General features: G+C 44.9%; 1 long non-coding RNA gene across 2 annotated transcripts in view; it reads right to left on the reverse strand.

Annotated features, from left to right (window-relative positions):
• LOC307222256 overlaps window positions 1-15018 on the reverse strand; it is a 142471-nt gene that overhangs the window by 62773 nt on the left and 64680 nt on the right. The window contains exon 7 of one of the 2 annotated variants that reach the window (XR_013841686.1): window positions 11197-11461. The exons of the other annotated variant lie outside the window; for it this stretch is intronic. This is a non-coding gene — a long non-coding RNA (uncharacterized lncRNA). Of the gene's footprint in view, window positions 1-11196; window positions 11462-15018 lie in introns of those variants that run through there. 2 annotated transcript variants of the gene reach the window in all.

Consider the following 15018-nt stretch of genomic DNA (forward strand, 5'->3'; position numbering starts at 1 on the left):
AGTTTCGTGAAATTTGGGTACACAATACTGAATGCATGGTTGCTGGTGGATATGAGCCCCACATCTGAGCCACAGGGGAAGCAATAACATTGAATCCCCCAAAGGCCTTAATATGGGAGATTTACTGAAAAATAGACCACTCTTTTGCTCTCAGAAATGTGAGAAAACACTCCTTTTTACCCCAACCCATACAATGAACCTTTTCTGTGCGTCCTCCTTTATCTCCCTCCCTCTCCCTCCTCCCCTCTGTGTGATGCCACTTTCTGCATACAATTTGTAGATTATTGGCTCAGAATCTCTCAGACTATTGACCAATTAAAGGATTTTGAGCTGATGAATCATCCGCTTTTAAACAATGAACTGATTCATTGTTGTTGTTTTTAAAAAAGAAACATCTTTGCATATCACTGAAACTTCAATACAGGTACCACCCCACCCCCCACTGAGGGAGAGATATTGAAGGAAATATATGCAAGCACACAGTTTAGCAAACAAAATGTGCATACCTGCATTGTAGGGAGACTATCCTTCAGATTCCCTCCTCCCCCGCCAACCACAATTCATTCTCGGTTACAGGTAACACTGGCAGAAGACAGCCTCAACATGTTATCAGATATTCTCTCCTTTGCAGCCCCACCAATTAAAACCGACCCTCAGCAATGAAAATTGACCTTAATGGTTTAATCAACAAAGGCTTTTAATTGATCCATTAACTGATTAAATCTCTGCTAAGGAGGAGGGAAAGAGTTTCACACATCCATTTCATTTGGCTTGGTGTTGTGTTTCCTGTCTGGGGCTCCTGTGCACTTTTTGACAGCATCTCTTGGGCAGAAATTCACCAGGGAAGCTTTTCCCAGCCCTGAATACAGTTGCTGAGTCATTAGAGAATGGACCAGACACTCAACAGGTCCAGCATCCCCTGAATCCAATGCTGAGGTTCCCTTTGAGCAGGGGCAGCCCATCCCATTCCACCGCCTGAGGCAAAATGGGACAGTGCTGCCCTGCGTGTGTGCCACTTGCCCCCCTCCTTGCCACCCCTGCCAAAGTCTTTACTGGGGTTGTGTGGCTTCAGCTTCTAGGTTCAACCAAGATTCATCATGAGATCATGCAGAGGCCTCCACGTAATCTCACACAGCCCTTGCAAAATTTCACCAGAAGCTGGAAGTTGCTGCAGCCGCTTCTCCTTGCTTCTCCGGTGGAGGTAAAGGGCATGCCCGTCCCTTGGATTCTGCAGCCCGAGGAAGCCACCTCAGTCTACCTCATGGATGGGACGGCCCTGCCCTTATTGACTCTGTGGATTGATAACTGATGAAGAGCCTTTGGTACTGTCAGAGGAGAAGGTAGAGCATCTTTGAAAGTGCCAACATCTAAAGCTAAGAGGTCCAGGCTGAAGAGCAATGACAGCATGAATCTACAGGTGCAGAGTTGCTGATCTACTTGTGCCTTTTGAGTATGCAATCCCTGCTGCTCCTTCTCTAAGATGAGCAACGGTTAGAGTCTGGTTTAGGAGGCCAGCAAACATAAGGCTGATTCTGTATGCGTGACCTTGTTGAGACTGTGCTGCACATGGAACCCCACACTCTTGTGGGTTTTAGTAACAGGCTTTCACCTCCTGGACCGAGACCCTAGCCTCCAGGGGCACCTCCAGAGCATTACATACAATGGAGAAAGATGAGCCTGTCAAATTTGCAGCTGTTCTGGAGCAATTGTGGAAACAGCGCCTCTGCCCTTAAAAAGAGCTGGCCACTAATGCCTTGCCCCAGAACACTGTGGTCTTTTTCTGCTGCTGTAGCCGCTGAGACCCACAGGAAGAGAGGAAGCTGTCTTATACTGAGTCACACCATCCCACTGAGTCAGACTAGCAGCTTTCCAGGGGTTGCAGGAGCCTGGCGGACTGAGCTTCCTGACTTGGCATTTGTCTTCATAGAATCATAGCATCGTTTTGCAGTTTCGTGGGATCAAAGCTCTTACCTTGCATTTTTACAACCATCTTGCAAGGTGGAACAGTAGTGAGTGTAATCTTCATATTTCAAACAAGTGGAGGAGATGAAGATTTGCCCGAGGGTACTTAATCAGCTTGTAGAGATTTAAACCAGGGAAGGGCACCTCAGGCGTAGGAGCCAAATGCTTTTCTGTCTTGTTCTTGGGACTCTTCTCTGGCTGCATTCTGTCCTCAGACACACTTCTCACCTGCCCTACTTCACACCCTCCTTGAGTTGTTGTTTTTTTAACCTGGCCTTGACCTCCATTAGTGCCTCTTGCTTGCCTGGATGGAGGATAGAGGCAGGGGTGAGCATCTGCAACAGAAGCTTGCAGGGAGATAGCATTTGCATTCGTCTCTCTGCCCGTTTAAGAGAACACAAGGGGCTTCAGTTTCAAGACATGCAAGTTTTGTTATGTGCAATGGAAAACACAACTTAAGTCACACCGAAAGAAGCACTCCTTGCAGCACTCTAGTTCATTTGCCCATCTACAGAAAATCTCACTGAAAGGCAGTGCATGGAGATCTGCACTGATTGTTGCAATGCATCCCTAATTATAATTACTGTTTAACTATAAGACAATTGTATAATCTCAGGTTGCATATTCTTAGAAGGGAGCATGGCCAGGAGGAGGTCTGGTATCCTGCAGGGACCCTGTGTTTGGAATTTGCCACTGCGCTCCTGGGTGATAAAGCAGCTTCCTATGAATCTGGAGCCTTCTGCCTGCAAAGGAAGCTGCTGCAGCAGCACCTCCCATGATGTTTGCCCTTGCCATCCGGCTTGAGAGAGTTGCATTCACATGGGATGCATTAGGAGGGATGCTTGCAAAACTCTTTCGGGTAACTTTAAGCAGCTATGAGCCGTTAGTTCCCTTTCTAACGTGCCTGTCCTTTGTCAGCAGAATCCAGGCTCTGTTTCCCGGGCTTCTTCTTCTTCTTCTGGGTTTCCGTTACAGCCATGTGGTGTGGCATCTACAATTAAGCTATCATATTAATTATTTACTGAGTAGCATCATGGCAGTGGGGAGGGGGGCAATAAAGGGGTTTGATAACAGGCTTGAGAAACTGTTTCCCTTCTGTCTGGGCCACTTCTTCAGTCGCATCAGAGCAATTGCAGCAGCCATTTGTGTGAGTGACAAAAGTGGTCTTTGTCTTGCTTCATTTAAAAAAAGAAGTCATAATTAACAGATAATGGGATTGGCAAAAAAAAGATGATGGAGAAAGATATTGAGGAGAGAAATGATGAGGAAGACAGCTTCTTGGGAAGTTTTTCCTGTTCTTTAAAAAGCAAGAAAAAGTCAAAAGTCTTTTTTTTTAAAAAAAAGGATTTTGCTGTTGAGTTTATTAACATGAAAAGAGAACTTATTTGAAAGTTTTGAGAACTTTTATGAAGGTTTCTTAATCTTAAAAGGAGGGTAGCCAATATGGTGCCCTCCAAGTGTTGGATTCAACGCCCATCTGCCCCAGTCAGCATGGCCAATGGCAGTGGAGCCCAACAACACCTGTAGGAGTTGGATATCCCTGTTTTAAAGGCTCTATAATTCAGTGGCTGAATGTGCTGAACTGTGTCAGCTTGCCAGCTCTCTGCCTGGCCCACTGCCCTCATCAAGCCTCTGAGCAAGCTGGCATCTAGGCTTTCGTCCACCATCTTAAAAACTTAATGATTCCATATGGACAAGACAATGTGACTTATATTAATGTATTTTTTAAAAAAACCATCACCACCAATACACATCCACACTACACTTCCCTCAAAGAATAATGGGAACTGTAGTTTGTTAAGGGCTCTGGAAACTGTGGCTCTGTGAGGGGTAAACTATAGTTCCCGTTATTCTTTGGGGGAAGCCATAAAACTATGGCATGGATTGACTCTAATTTTTCATGCACATTTCATGACCCTGACCTGAGCAAACTTATCTAATACATACTTTCTCAAACAAGATATGAAAAAACAAAACAAAATACAGCCTTCATTTGAAATTTGCACTCTTCCTGAATTTTGCAATGCAGCTTCTCCGTCAAGTAATGTGTCATTATATTAGGGGAAAGCGTGCATATAGATGAATATTTTGGTGAAAATAACATTTAAAAATCCATTATATTAGTGCAAACCACTTTGTAAAAATGCATATCTTAGGTGAAAATCACACTAAAATGCTGATGAATTTTCATAACTTTTGTTTAAAAAAATTGCAAACTAATGTGGAAATTGGGGAGAACAATCGTTACTTTTAAAGAATATTTTGCTTTGTTTTTGAATTACATATCTGTTTACTCCCCTGGTCTCCTTTGAGGAGGAAGGGTGGGATATAAATTCAGTAAATAAAATAAATAATTAAGAAATGAGAAACTGAAATTGATGGATTTGCCCAGCCCCTTTTAACTGGAGCCATTAAAAACAGTAAGTAAATAATCCAAAGTTGCTTTGATTTTTTTTTTTTTAATACAGTACTCTTGATCAAAGTTACTGTTGACATCCATTGAAAACAGAAGATCTCCAGCATTACACCATCTCTAAACAATGCCGTTTGGGCTGGCACAGTCTTACTGCGGTGATGATGGTGGCGAATAATTCCCTGTGGGGGAATTCGCACACTTCTCCGGTTTCCTTCCTGGCTGATGCTAATGGAGGTGTGTCGGCCCCCGTCATCATGTTAATCCTCTCCAGCTTTTGTCTGGACTTGAACAGCACACAAAAGGTAACAAAACTCTCCTTCGTCGCTGACCAGGCTTGTTCTTTCTTCTGTAGAAACCGTTCAGAACCGTTGTTGACTTTACGTGCTTCCAAACTTAGTCATAGTTTCAGTCACAGTGCTGAGCTTGCGTTATCTGTAAGAATGGTCTTGTTGAACAGCACAAAGGGCCATCTAGTTTCGTCTTCAGTCGGGCCAACCACAAAACTTTTTAGAGCCCCCCTCCCCCCCCCCAAAAAATATAAGGTATAAAGGTTATGAAGGTTCTCCATAAGAACATAAGAAGAGCCTGTTGGATCAGGCCAGTGGTCCAATCTGATCCAGCAACTGTGGCCAACCAGGTGCCAATGAGAAGTATGCAAGCATGAGCTGACCACTTGCATACAGTTTCCAGCAACTGGTATTCAGAAGCATCACTGCCTCAGATTGTGGCAGAAAAAAGCCATCGTGGCCAATAGCCACTTATAGCCTCCTCTTCCATAAATTTATCTAGTCCTCTTTTAAAGCCATCTAAGGTGGTGGCTATCACTGCCTCCTGTGGGACCATGTGTCTGAAGCTGCATTTTAGTGAATCAAGCTTATCAGCCCAGCTTATCATCTGCTCTGACTGGCAGCCTCTCTCGAGGTCTGTGACCAAGAGAGGTTTTCCTCAGACCTGCTATTTAAGACCCTTTCCTTCTAAATCGAGAGTTGCTAGGGAACTAAACCTGGGACGCAGGTGGCGCTGTGGGTTAAAGCCTCAGCGCCTAGGGCTTGCCGATCGAAAGGTCGGCGGTTCGAATCCCTGCGGCGGGGTGCGCTCCCGCTGCTCGGTCCCAGCGCCTGCCAACCTAGCAGTTCGAAAGCACCTCCGGGTGCAAGTAGATAAATAGGGACCGCTTACCAGCGGGAAGGTAAACGGCGTTTCCGTGTGCGGCTCTGGCTCGCCAGAGCAGCGATGTCACGCTGGCCACGTGACCCGGAAGTGTCTCCGGACAGCGCTGGCCCCTGGCCTCTTAAGTGAGATGGGCGCACAACCCCAGAGTCTGTCAAGACTGGGCCATACGGGCAGGGGTACCTTTACCTTTACCTTTAAACCTGGGACGTTCAGGATGCAAAACATGTGCTTAACCACTCAGCTATGACTTCTGCCTCTCCAGTCCATCCCATGTGATGGAAAGATATTCCCACTATGCAGGGGGGCAAGGGAAATAAGGCAATTTTTCTCCACTGGAAGGAACTTCTCCTAATCCTAGGGAAGGACCATAGCTCAGTGACAGAGCATAGGCCTTGCATGCAGAAAGTTCCAGAGTCAATCTCAGGCACCACCAGGTATGGCTGGGGAAAGGTCTTGTTTGGACCCCTGGAGAGCTGCTGCCAGTCAGTGTAGGCAAAACTGAACTAGATGGACTAATGGTTTGACCCAGTATAAGGCAGGTACCTGTGTTGTTCCAATCATCTTTTTTCCTACATCCAATATCTTACAGACTGTTTATCCCGACCATTTGACATTCAGAGACGCATTGCCTCTGGATTTGGATGTTTCATTCAGTTTTCATGGCCTGCAGCCATTGATAAAGACCTATTCTCTATGCATTTATTGCAACCTTTCTTCAAAAGTTATTTCATCCAGTACTACTTGTGATAACGAGTGAATCCCAGAAGTGACGTGTGCATTGATAATCTTATCTTTCGGTTTGCAGGAGCCCTCAGTCTTTAAATTGGTCAGCATGAATTCTTTATAAGAAGAGGCAGGAGGGAGAGATGAAAAGAGAATATATCTGCAATGCTTTAAGCATATCCCAGCCTCGCACTCTTTTTTCCTGGAATGGGCAATAACAATTAAAAACACACGCGAGTGTTTACCTGCCCTGGGGCAGTGGAAGAATCGGAGATAGCTCACCGTCTAGTCATCGATCGCATCCACACCACACATGTAAAGCACATTCAAAACATATGGCTCCCCCCCAAGAATCCCAGGAACTTTATTTCAGGGTGATGGGAATTATAGTTCTGTGAAGGATAAACATCATTTCCCAGTTCTGGGAATCATGGGAGAGGTGTTTCCAGCTACCCTACATCATGCCTGTGGAAGCCAATTTGCTGCAGGAGAAGGGCTGCTAGCAACATCATTTTGGGAGGGGTGTTTCTAAGACCAAAGTGGAACAGTCAAGCTCCCTTATTAGTTTTGCTGTTGCCAGAAGGTGCCAACATAATCTTATTATATTTAAAGTACAGAAATGTTTTGGTGGTGTTGCTTTTTTTAAAAAAAGTTGTTATTGTTGTTTCATGACATTATTATGAAATTGTTTTTGCACTGTTTTTGGTTTTTGAAATGCATTCCTATTTTCTTTGTCGTGAGCCACTTTGAGCATGAGTTCTTTTGTAGCGAAGTGGCATATGAATACAATTATGAATATGAATGAATGAATGAATTTCTGTTTTCATCAGAATTCTCTGCACAGGATTTGGTTGTACTTCTTTGTGCAAGGAAGGAGAATTCACAGGATCAAGATGTCAGAAAAATATGGGTTTCCCCTCTTTATAGCCTTTAGTGGTTGCTGTGCCTGATGCACTAATAATGAATATAAAAAAAGTATTTTCCCCCTTGTGTTGTCTAATCCTGCCCTGAACCTGTATGACATCATACTTTTCATATTTCATTTCTATGGTACAATCAGCATTTGAAATAAATATTCAGCCAGCACTGATAGACATTTTGGGACATATTTATATGATACTGTACACTGTAGTCTGTATTGCAAAGTTGTGAAACCACAGGAAACTGTTTGCTATAATTATACCTTCAAAGTTTTTTTTTTTAAATCTTTCATACCTATGTGATGGAAATATATTATGTTTACATTTACTTTATTCTAATTTCTTTGTATCTAGGTGGGTCTATATCTTCTAGGTTTGGTTCCCCCCCTCCAAAGAGGAAAACTGCAACAGCAGCCTACCTCACAGGAGCGTTGTGGGGGAAAGGGGTCAAAGATTGTGGTGCATGCTAAAAATGGTACATATACACACACAATGAATTGGATTGCTGGTTAAGTATAGCTGGAGAGAAAGAACAGAGTATAGCTGTTTCCTTCTCCCAACAAACCATCAAAAAAGTGTTATCTCATTAGGGTTGTAAACAAGATGGACTTTTTTCAGAACATTTAGTTTAGGAACCAAATTAAATGTTCCAGCGATTTAGGGATTCGATCTGGTCTTTCTCCATAAGCTGGTCCAGGCTCCTGCTGCCTGAATGGCCGGCTTGAAAGGGAAAGGAGGTACCCCACTGTTTTGGCCTAGTGACCCATTCTAACAGGTCCCCTTTGAGGAGAAGCGTGGGTCTCTTTCAAGAGTTCATTTGATACAGCTTACAAAAGATTTTCACCCGAGATGAGAAAAGTTTACAAAAAGTTTTTTGGGGGCGGGGAGGCAGGAGGAAAACGGCCAAGCCTTTTTTTTTTTTTTTTTAAAGGGGAGAATAAATTACCTTTGCTGTGTCTGGGTTGAGCTAATCTGATTAGGCCAACCTCATGAACAGCCCTAGTGAAAAGGGGGGAAAGGGAGGAGAGGGGCGGGGGGAAGAGAGAAAAAGCCATAGATTCCAAAGAAAAAGAGGCCGTAATGTTAGGCAGGTTCAAACAAAACACAGGGGTCATACGGCCTGCTTGACAACAGATGACAAGATGATAAATCGTTTCGGAGCCAGAACCAATATAATTGATGCTTTTTAAAGAAAAAATAAAAAGCTTCAGGTATGGGAACAGGCACTTAATAAGATTAAGGGAGGCAAAAATGAAAGTCCCTGTGACCACTATGGATATTTGCAATGGGTGTTTGGGTAACATAGAAGTTTGAGGGCTCTTGAATGAAGACCGTGGTGGCGGGGAAGGGGGGGAATGAAGAGGGAGGAACCATCCGAGTTAATTAAGTTAGCAATACTTGATTTCTCAATAGATCAGAGCATTAGGAGTCATGTCAGCTCCACAGAATGAGAAATGTGGAAAGGGCTGGCTACAGAAGACCATGGGAGTCACGTAACCAACTGCTTGGCAAGGCAGTGGTTTGCTGAAGTGGCAAAGAGACAGCTATCACTCTTCCAACATCTCATTAGAGAAGGAACAGTCAAACGACTCACCAGCTTTTGGGAGGATGTTAGCCGACAACTGACAACCACACCAAGCTCCATTATTACCACTTGGTAAATGGTGGTCTACCTTGCAAACCCTTTGTGCTCCTCAATTCCAGAAGTATAGGTGAGGATACATTAAGTTGCTAATTACAGTAATAACCTAATTGATTTCTAAAATAAGAACTGTCACTTAGTGGAAGAGCATCTGCTTTGTATGGAGAAAGTCCCAAGGTTCGATTCCTGGCAGATGGGACTTGGAGTGTTCCCCATCTGAAACCCTGGATAGCTGCTGCCAGTCAGAGTGGACAATACAGAGCTAGATAGGCCATGGGTCTGATTTGGGATAAGGCAGATTCCCATGTTCCTGTGTCTTAAGGGAAGGACCATAGCTCAGTGGTAGAGTCTCTATGCAAAACATGCCTCAGCATCTAAAGATAGGGCTGGGAATGTTCCAAGCCTGAAAACCTGGAGAGCCACTGCCAGTCAGCATGGACAACACTGAACTAGATGGACCAATAGTATGACTTAGTGTAAACCAACTTCCTATGGCTCAAATGGCCTCAGTGGTGCGGAATGCCTTCCATCAGCTTCAACTGGTGGCCCAACTGCACCCCCACCTGTGCAGGGATAATCTAATTTCTATTGTCTATGAACTGGTAACCTCTAGGTTAGATTACTGCAATGCATTGTGCATGGGGCTCTCTCTGAAGACATTTTGGAAACTTCAGCTGGTGCAGAATTTGGCAGCCAGGCTGCTCACTGGGGCAAGACAGTTTGAGCATATAATGCAAATCTTGGCCTGACTGCACTGGCTGTCAATTAGTTTCCGGGCCCAATTCAAAGTGCTGGTTTCGACTTGCAAAACCTTAAACAGCTGAGGACTGCAATAACTCAAGGACCACCTCTCCCCATATGAATCAACCTGGACCCTGCAATCATCATTTGAGGCCCATCTTTGTGTGCCCCCTCCACGAGAAGTCTGGAGGGTGGCAACATGAGAACAGGTCTTTTCTGTGGTGGCTTCCTGTTTGTAGAATACTTTGACCAGGGAGGCATGCCTGGCGCCTTCATTACATGTATTTAGGCACCAGGCAAAAATGTTCCTCTTCTCCCAAGCCTTTGATTAATTAAACAATCTATGGCCTTTTAAACTGGGGCAGGGTATTGTTTTTGGTAGTTACTATGGTATGAATTTTTGTGTTTTTATATTATGAACCACCCTGTGATCTTCAGCTGAAGGGTGGTATGGAACTGATGATGATGATGATGATGATGATCCTGTTCTTTAATCAAAGATGCTCTTCTGAATCAGACCAAAGGCCAATCTAGTCCAGCTCCTCTTTCCCACAGCTGCCAGCCAGATACTTATTTTTATTATCTTGCTTGTAGCGTTTGTATGCTATCTCATAACATCAAGTTCTCTGTGTGGCTTACAGCAAATGAGTAAAGCAAAACAAAACAAAAAAAACAGAACAGAATGTGAAGCATTTTATATTCTGCCTTTCCATACCGCGAGGAGGCTCCCAACCAAACAAAATGACGGAAGTAACAATAAAGTGGATTAAAATCAACCAGCGGACAGCAGCAGCAACGCAGGTCTGCAATGCTAACCTGGCAGCCCATAGGCCTTCTAAAAGGGCATAGCTCAGTGACAGAGAATCAGCTCTGCATGCAGAAGGTCTTTGATTCAGTCAGGCTGAGGTGGACTTCACTCTCGTCTGAAATCCACTGCCAGTCAACGCAGACATAGGGATTTAAGAAGAGACTGCTGGATCAGGCCAAAGGGGGCCCATCTGGTCCAGCATCCTGTTCTCACAGTGGCCAGCCAGATGTTCCCAATAGGAAGCCCACAAGCAGGACCCAAGCAGAAGAGCGCTCCCCCCTTCCAAAATTCCCAGCAACTGATATTCAGAAGCATTACTGCCTCTGAATGTAGAGACAGAGCATAGCCATCATGGCTAGTAGCCACTGATAGCCTTATCCTCCATGTATTTGCCCAATCCTCTTTCAAAGCCATCCAAGCCCTCCTGTGGGGGTGAGTTCCGCAGTTTAACTATGTGCTGTGTGAAGAAGTACTTCTTTTTCACTTCTCCGGAATCTCCCAACATTCCGTTTCATCGGATGTCCACAAATTCTGAGCTACATGGACCGAGGGTTTGGCCTGGTTTAAGGCAGCTTCTTATGCTTCTAGGGTTTTGCAGAAGAGCTCTGATCCTCATCAAGAAGGTCAGTCTAACATCCTTGAAAATGTAGTCATAAAGAACCACACAGTGTGAGCCACACAGTGCAGAAACTACCCCATGCTTGGATGTATATATTTTTTAAAGCAAGATTGCACAGTCCCTTGATCCCTTGAAAAACTGGGAGAAATGATGCAAGAGTCAATATTGCAGCATGAATTATGCAAAATAATGTGGGCAGTGGTCACTTTTGCACAAGCTATACAAGGCTGATTAGTCAGCCTTTCATGGGAACAGAATGACAGATTTTTTAATTTATTTTTTAAGCATAGAGTATGCACTGTTCCAGCTACAATTTTCTCAGTTCTTTCTCCAAGGAGTTCAGAGGAGTGGGGTTGCAGTCCAATTGTATTTATGTGTACTTGAGTTGAAAGGAAGTCCCGCTGTGTTGACTGGGACTTACTCCTGGGTACAGGCATACAGGATTATAGCCTGATAACTAGAGATGGATGAGAAAGTATATTCAGTTTGTATTTGAAGGGTCAATTTACCTAATTCACACTTTTCAAAAGAATACACAAACCCAAACCCAGCCATGTTTTGAAATTTACACTTCTCCAAACTTTGCAGTGCAAGTATGCCAAGTAATGAGTAAAGGAATGCATATACCAAAATACAAAATAATGCATAAATTCATGAAAATAACCTATAAAATGCACTATATTGGGGGGAAATGCTTTGCAAAAATTCTATGTAATGCATACAAAAATGTATGTGTTAGCAGAAATTTTCACTAAACTGCTGATAAATTGTCAGGAGAGCTTATTTCGTTTATATATATAAAAAAGCAAACTGGTGTGGAAATGGGGAGAACTGAACTTAAACTGAAGAGAACTGAGTGTACGATTGGGGGGAAACTAGCAATGGAAATGATGGATTCGCCCCTTCCGACTCACAGCAACCCTGCAGGGTAGATTAGATTCAGAAGTAGCGATTTGCCAATGCCTCCTGGTCAACAGCACCTCAGAGCTCTCCTGCACTGCTCCCACTCACTTCAGTGGATTAACTGAGCTTTGCGTCCTAGGACTTATACTGCAGATTGCAACGTCGGACAAATTGGCAAGCCAACACAGAGGAATGTTTTCCCCTTTTGTTCAGTGCATGGGCACGTCCGGGTCCTTAACGTTAGATCCCCCCACCCCTGAATTCCTTCACATGCCGGAAGAACACATTCTGCCCCTTAGCAAATATAATTAAGAACAGTATCTGTGGAAGGGCCGTGTAAGGAGATTTTCTTTCCAAGGCCGCCTTAATACAGATGTAATTGACTGTTTTCTGCCTTCTGCGTGCAGATTGCGCCGTCCCCACTCCTATTATTCACCCACAAATTAACTGGGGACCTGGTGAAAAGGGCCTCTCCATCCAGGAGTGCGTCTGGAGAATGGAGCTTTGGCTTGTGTTAAATCTGGACATCGCCATTTGCCTCTCTCTCCCTTTTTATCTCTGCCGCCTTTTCAAATGTGTTTTCAAGCCTGTGAGAAGTCAGCAAATATGTGTTTGGAGAAACCAAAGGGGCTCTTGTAAAAAGAGCCTACATCTGTTTCATTCATGGGGTCATGGTGGACAGCTTTGGTTCCCTTCTCCTTTTCTTTCGGAGCAACATGCTCCAAAGGACTGAACTTTGCAACTTCCCTTTAAGCTTCTCCCTGACTCTGGGGGGAAGAAAGAAAAAGGGGTGGGGGAGAGCGAGAAGAGAAAATATATTGTTTTTTGGTTCCACCAACTTCCCTCAGCGGAAGGAAAACCTAGGGGCCAGTTTCCTTGTGAAAAGTAAGTACTGAAGCCTGGTGATGTTTGGGTAATATCTGTTTGTGATTATGGATGAATAAGCTAAAGTTGGGTGATCAGGTATGCAGTGAATGTCTTGAGAAGAGTATCACCAACACCCCAGGCAGCATAATACATTGTTCCTTGCAAAAAGAACCCTTCTGGATCAGACCAAATGCTCATATAATCCAGCATCCTGTTTCTAAGCACAGCTACAAGAAGGCATCAGTCCTCCCTTAGTCTGTCACAACATATGGCATTTGGACAACAGTGCACTACCTTTTCAAATGGAATTTCTATTTAGCTGCTGTGGCTAATGATCTATCCTTCATAAAACCTGCTTTCTGCAAAACTCAGGCTTTTTTTCTCCTTCATTGGTTACATTCAAACTCTCCAGACAGTTTCTCGCGAGCCTCCGCCCACCAATGGAGTGGGGTGTGTGCAAGAGCTAGTAGCCACCAGTCATCAACAGCCATTCAGGAAAGTGCTTTAGTGATCGGTTAGACACAAGCCTAGAGGTGGGTCTCTCTTCATTTGGCATCACACAATATTGTGAGATTGACACTGCAGTGTTCTTTGTGTCATCTCTGCCCCCTTTTAAACTTATTCCCCAAACTGGGTGAAGTTGAACTCTGCCACCATCCTTTTTTAAAAGCTTATTCCAACTTCTCCAACTCCCATCAGTCCCAGTCAGCATAGCCAATGGTAAGGAAATGATGGGAATTGGAGTCCAGCAAGGCTCAGAAGGCCATGGATTCTCCAACCCTGGTCTAGATGTTGCTGGGCACCAACTCTCACCAGTCCCAGCATAGCAAATGGTAAGGAATGATGGGAATCATAGTGCAGGAACACTCACAGGGCAATGAGTTTCCTGGCATAGAGTCCTACAAACATGGTAGAGCCACCTTTTGGTCCAGTCACTGGGCTGCTCTCCTTAGTGCTAGACATACTGTGATGGCCTGGGACTCGGGCTTGGACTCGGAGCCAGAGGAGTCTCAGTCCACACCGGATCCTTTGCCTCAGGCGGCAGCTAAACCTAGTCTGGGGCCTGATTCTGAAGAGCCCCAGTCTGCACAGGTTCCCCTGCAACAAGCACCAGCTGGGCCGAGTCAGGGGCCTGAGCCTGCCCTGGCTCCAGATGTGAGGATTACCTCGTTGCCTCCAGCCGGGCAATCACTTACAGCTGCTCCACTACCAGTTGGGTCAGAAGAGGCTGAGGCAGCCTCTGGGTCTAGTAACCCACCAACATCTCCCGAGCTGCAGAGACTGAGGTCTGAGAGAAGGAAAGACCTAGGCACTCACAGGAGGAGTGCTTGCCTTCGGGCGAGACAGGGAGGTGAGTCACTGGGGGATCAGGACTGGCCGTTAGCCCGACAGAGATAAAAGGCTGCTGGACCCCGCCCCAGGTTGCGGGACCAACGTTGCTGTTTGCCAGAACCTGCCTGTGATCCTGTGCTTGACCTTGCCAGGTTTCCTGCCTCGTGTCCTGCCTTGGCCCTGTTGGACTGACTCCTCGTGGAACCCTTGGATTTGGGACGGGACCTGGACCACATTGCTCGGGTTACCCCCGAGCCCAGCACACGTACAGACAATACTAGGCCAATGGGCAAGAACTCCCCCATTTCCATTAGCACAATTTAAAACAAGTGGAAGTCTAGTTCTCTCCACTTCCTTTGGAGATTTGTCTCAGGCAGTCCAGGTGGTGGTAGGCATAATCTCTTACCTCCCCTGACTGTGAGAACCTGTATGTTGGGTGGGGAATGGCAAGGGGAGAGGAAAGGGGCAGGGGTGCCAACTTAAATGAAATATTGGGAGCTCCTAGGTAAGCCCTGCCCTGCATAATTGATCGCAAGACACAGCACATGCACACCATTTGAATGGCAATGGCCATCAATTTTGTGGGGGCCAGGCCCCCTCAAATATTTTATAGAGTTGGCTCCTATGGAAGGGGTAATGGAATGGAATATCTTGGAAGGGTGCATGGCTGGCTGGTTGGCTGGCATTCTGCCAGGACTTGGAAAGAATTAATTCAGATTAACTAATTCACTGAACTAAATTCCAAAACCTTTGAGTTGTTTCAATGCTTTCTGGGTGAGCTGAACATGAATTAAGTTCCTTTTGCCATGAAACTTTGGGAGTTATACAATTAAATTCAAATTCATTCTCTCTCTCTCTCTCTCTCTCTCTCTCACTCACTCACTCTCACTCTCTCTCTCTCTCTCTCTCACA

Source organism: Podarcis cretensis (assembly GCF_951804945.1).
Source record: "Podarcis cretensis genome assembly, chromosome: 8".
NCBI lineage: Eukaryota > Metazoa > Chordata > Lepidosauria > Squamata > Lacertidae > Podarcis > Podarcis cretensis.